Raw genomic sequence first — 6000 nt, forward strand, 5'->3', positions numbered from 1 at the left:
TGTTGATTTGAATGTGTGTCATTGAATGGTCCACTTAATTTTTGAAAAGTTGTATTTTATTAATCTCAAGTTGTCTTTAACATCTTTTAATTGAATATAAAAACTTTAAACAAACGGAGAAAAATAACAAAAGTGTGGGAGAATATGACTACGCGTCGACACCGGTTCACACGGTAAGACTAGGTAAATACCTCACCTAAGTCATGAGATTCAACTTTTAAACCGTCTAGACATACCTTAGATAAAACCACACTTAGAGCCCGTGGGATATCTGACGAGATTTACAAGCAGAACCCGTAACTCATTTTAAACTAGACTATTGGACCTGATCAAGAGATTTTCAATCCTCGGCCCCTCAATCAGAACCAATAATTGGCACCTACTTAGATCCGTGACCTAGGCAATATTTCAATAAATGTGCACTTATCTACCAAGGGAAGCAGCAAAAACGGATCAGAAATTGCATCTTCGGTAAGCTAAAATCTGTAAATTTGGCTTTGAGGTCAGAGGATTGTAAAATCTTTAGACCTAAATGACTATGATGATTTGGCCTACGACTAATAGGTTTAATAAGGGTTATGGTGACAAAAAAAGCAGGGGTTAAGCACTATTTTCTTCCTACACATCGTGCGGTCTTTACTTTATTGGATATATGACTTTCAAGTGAATTTAAATTTATTGCAAAACAATCAAAACTAATGAACTAGTGGCAACTCCCAAATTCTAAATCACACCCCTTTTTGGCTATCTTTGAAAGATAAGACCAATGAGCAGCCAAAACAAATCATAAACACCTTGCACCATACCAAATAGCGATGTGTGCCCGAATTTCCTCGCACTCTCTTCGTGATAGGGCTACGTCGGTACAAGGGTTGAGCCCATGCGGCATTCCCAAACTCATCGGCTCGAACTCAGCCTATAATTTGATCAAATTACTAGACCATTCAGTTGCATTTCGTTAGGTTTTTGTTTTTTTTTTCTTTTTTTTTTTTTTAAAAAATGCTTGAGAAGAGAGTTTTAAGATTCGGCGAACAACTCGATATGACTCGGCATGGCTAATTTCCAAAACCATAAAGGAGGCAGCTATAATCAACCCATGAAAAAAAGGGGACCCATGCAGCAGAAAAAAGGGCCCACCACAAGCTTGACTCAGACCTATACTTTAGGCCCCTGGGCCAGTCGTGGCTCTTGATTTAAAGCCTGATCTAACCACATTTTATTCTGAGGCCCAATATTAGCCCAGATCCAAGCCCGTTATGATTTCTATAGGTGGGTCTAAGCCCAATTTCAAGCTTGATTATAAAAGGGCTAGGCTCGGGCCGGCTTTCAGACCTTGCAATCCGGCCATTGGTGACGATCTATCACGTGGAAGATCCGAGTCGTCCATCAAGTGGGCCTCATTGCGTACATGCACTGTTCCAAATATCAAGCAGGTCAAGTAGTCGAATGAGAAAAAGCCTATTCGTACAATCCAAATAACCGCGATGTCCATGTTACATCTACTCCGTCAATTTATTTTCCCAACTCATTTCCACACCGTCCAAAAAAAAAAAAAAAGAGGCAGTTTCAAAACACAAGTGGGTCACACCACAGAAACATCAGGGATTGAAATCCCACCGTTGAAACCTTTGTGGGGGCTACTGTGATGCATATTGGCCGCCGTTAGGAACCTCAAATGAGGTCCCCACTCCAAAGGTATATATATATATGTACCACTTGAGTCTTGGATTATCATAATTTTTTAGCCATTTTACTTGATGGACGGCGTGGATTTCATCCAAGCACATCCACTTTGTGCTCGGTTGACATCGTTGTGTCACGGAATTTGGAGAGAGAGAAAAAGATGGAACCTTTTGGTTGTTAAATACTCTGTTAGAGTATGACAATTGATATATACGCCATCACTAATAAATTGTATAGGGATTTTTAAAGCAAAATTCCTCCAAGGAATTGGATTTTGCTAAATAGTGCGTCCAAAAATTAGTTATCCTTAGCAGTGCTTTAAAAGAGAAGAAATTATATTATTATCCTCTTTTACTTTTTCTTATGGATTATGGAAAAATTGAAAGTTATAGAGCTCATGCGATATGTGTTTCACATTCAACCGTCAAATAAATGCACACCAATATTATTATAAGATGAACTAAAAATATGATAGATCCAATCATAAAATGGACTAATTCATAAAAAATAATATACTCAAGTATAGCCCATTTAATGACTTAATTAATCTAATGTTTGATTTGTGTTATCACTAGAGATGTACATGAACCGAGCTAGCTCAGTTAGCTCGCTCGACTCGACTCAAAAAAGCTTGATTCGATTCGGTACGAAGATAAGTTCGAGCAGGGTCGAGCTGATTTTTTTAGCTTGAAAATGAGTTTGAGCTGGCCCCAGCTCGACTCAACTCGGATCGAACCCAGCTCGAATCGAACTCAGATCGAACCAATTCAGTGACTCGGTTACTTTGAGATTGATGTTGCTCACCATGTGTTTGATGAAATGACTCAAAGAAGTGTGGCTGGTGGCAAGGAAGGTATGTATATGAGACCAACACTCTTTTTTTCTTTTTAAAATTTTTTTTTTTTTTATGTTACTTAGAAGGTGTTTGATAAAATACATGTAAATGTAAAGCCCGTATCCTAGCCTGTACCATTCTGTATGCCTCTGCGGTCCTCCCGGTCGAATTCCGGCAACCCGCGACCTGTAGATTTCATTTGCGCTCGACCATGAGTCACACCCTGTACACCCAAGTCGGTTCGACCCGAGACCTGTGCCATTGCGACCATGTCGTCGCTACGATTCCGATGCCGCGTCTCATGCGTCAATCCGACGTCTAAATCCCAAGATATGACCCATGCACGATCATAGCAGTGGACCGCACGTTGCGGGCCATGGTGTATATGTTTCCCCATAATCATAATGAGGATGATGTCATCCTAGGGATGACATCACCCTATTCTACAACCTAACCTACCCCCTCTACCTAGCCTACCCCATAAATGCTCTCTCTTTTTTCAACACTCATTATTGCAAGCTCTTACAACCCATCCTTTCACTCTCTCTATCATCTCACTTTCTCTCTCTTCTTCTTCACTTCCATTGCTAGCCATGGACGTCCCAAGCAAGCTCCATTTTTCAGCCCTCTTACCTTTAGATCCCTCCTAATCTAATCCTTAGAAGCCCATCTCCACCATTGGAAGGGGTCCTAGAAGGCTTATGAACCCATGGGAAGAAGAAGAAGGAGAAGATCATTGTGGGTGCTTCTCTCTCTCTCTCTCTCTCTCTCTCTCTCTCTCTCTCTCTCTCTCTCTCGACTTTATGTATGATTTTAGCCTGAGGAAAGTGGGACAACCTTGCCGTCCATCAAACAGGGCTCACCCTGCTGACCGTCCGACAACACCATTGTTGCCCCTTTTTGGGCAAGCCCTGGTTAAAGGGAAGCCATAAATAGCAGCTTGATTCTAAGCTGGGTGGGCCACCTATGCGGACCCCCCTTTGATGAATGCGTTGTATCCATGCTGTCCCATTATGGGACCCATCTTGTTGACGTCCAGCAGCATTGCTGCCTGGATTGTTTTGGGACAGATCTTGGTGGAGGGAAAGCACAAATATTATCTTGATTCAAAACGAGTGGACTGGCAGGCCACACGACGTGGCCCACCATGATTTATTTATTTATCACCACCGTCCAGATTTCTGGACGGTGGGCTGCACTGTGGGCATGGTGTTTTATCAACACCGTCCATTTGTGGTCCCAACAGCATGTAGCTGACTGTAATTGACGTCAACAAATGTTGTGGGCCCCATCATGCTGTATATGCCTGAAATCCAGACCATCCACCATTTTCAGACAGTGCTGGATGTGGACCCACTTGATGGACGTGTGTATACACACCATCCATCTACCGAACAGATTCAAATCTTTGGTGGAAAACCACCTTGATGCACATGTTTTATCCACGGCCGTTCATCCATTTTGCTGGTGGGTCCTACACGTGTGAACCCACCTGTCACGTGGGACCCACACGTGTATGTGATTTATCCAACCAACTGTCCAGGTGGGTTGCACTGTGATGTACTGTCCACACCGTCCAATCCACTGGACGTTTATTGCTGGACCTTATTTCCTTGAAAGAAAATATTTATATATTTATACAGATAAAATAATACAAATATGATAATAATATATATATTTTTATATGTGATATATGATGGTGGCCCACCCACGTGGTACCCACCTGATGATAGCAGATTGGCTGGTGTGTTTCAACACCAGCTATGTAGCTGCTGGAGACGTCAGCATGTGGGTCCCCTTTTTTTGTATGTACTACACCCACTGTCCACGTGGACGGTAGGGCCTGCATGTGATGTGTGTGGGGTCCACACCATCTAGATGGATAAGATGGTGGGACCCATACAATATGTGTGTATTCGTCCACCCACCTTTCTGCGTATATAATAATAATACTAATAATAATAAATATAAAATATTATTATATATAAGTGGTGGGCCACGTGCATGTGGGACCCACCTTCCTCCACCGTCCAGTCATGAGGCGTGCTGTGTGGGGCCACCTGGACCGTGCAAAGAGGGGGCCACCGAGACGTACTCAACCATCCATCCGTTGGCAGCCGTTGTGGCACCAACGTGATGTATATGTTTTATATACAAACCGTCCTTCCATTTGGAGGTGTGGGCCCACCCCACGTGTGGCACGTGTGGGGGTGGGACCCACCTTGGTGAATGTATTGTATATCCATTACGTCCATCTGACTTGGATGGTGGAATGGATTCCACGGTAATGCACGTGCTTATGCACAGTCTATCCATTTTAATTGACATGGGCCCACCCCACATGTGCTGCACGTGTGGGATGGGACCCACCTTGATGATGTGTTGAATATCCGCTCCGTCCATCGCAGGTGGGACCCACCTTGATGTATATGCTCTATATCCATCCGTCCATCTGAACGAATGGCATGAGGCCACCATAATGTATTGTTATATCCAATTTTCCGTCCACTTGAGGACGTGAACCCCACTTGAATGTATATGGTTCTCCAGCCATCCAGGGTGGTGTGGGAACCCGCCGTGATGTATGTATTCACCACGCCACCCATTGGCATGTGGGGCGCACCATGATGAATATGTTTCAACCACACTTTTCATCTGTTTTGCTAAATCACAGGTTGCCTCATTTGGCTCACTTAATATATATGAGGCCTACCTGTCGTATGAGGCCCATGTGATGGGGCTCACCTGTTTTGTACTTGAGGCTCATATGCGGGGTCCACCTATTGTGTATTTAAAGCCCACTTGATATGTATGAGGCCCATTAGTGTGGCCCATTGGTGAAAGGCCCGTTGTGATATGTATTGGGCCCATTTGATGCATATGAGACCCGTGTGTAGGGCCCACATGTTATGTATGTGAGGCCCATGAGCAGGGTCCACCTGTGGTGTATATATGCCCATTGATGCCACCCACTTATTGTATTTGAGGCCCATGGGTTGCGGCCCATTATATGTTTGGCTCTATGTGAGCCATTCCTTGGGGGTGATGTTGGTTAAATGTCCAAATTGATGGGCAATGATGGTTGAATGTCCGCATTGTGACCTTCCATTAGACCTTGTTATGCCCATTCTTACCGATTTACAGATTTGATTATCGATCGATCTGATTGTCGTGATCGATTTGCCAACTCTGATTATCGATCGATCCCAATTGTCGTGACCGATTTGCCGATTTGATTATCGATCGATCCGATTGTCGTGACTGATTTGCCAACTTTTATTATCGATCGATCCTGATTGTCATGACCGATTTGCCGACTCTGATTATCGATCGATCCCGATTATCGTGACCGATTTGCCGATTTGATTATCGATCGATCCGATTGTCGTGACCGATTTGCCGACTTTTATTATTGATCGATCCCGATTGTCATGACCGATTTGCCGACTCTGATTATCAATCGATCCCGATTGTCGTGACCG

This window comes from Magnolia sinica, chromosome 10 (genome assembly GCF_029962835.1).
Source record: "Magnolia sinica isolate HGM2019 chromosome 10, MsV1, whole genome shotgun sequence".
NCBI classification, from domain to species: domain Eukaryota; kingdom Viridiplantae; phylum Streptophyta; class Magnoliopsida; order Magnoliales; family Magnoliaceae; genus Magnolia; species Magnolia sinica.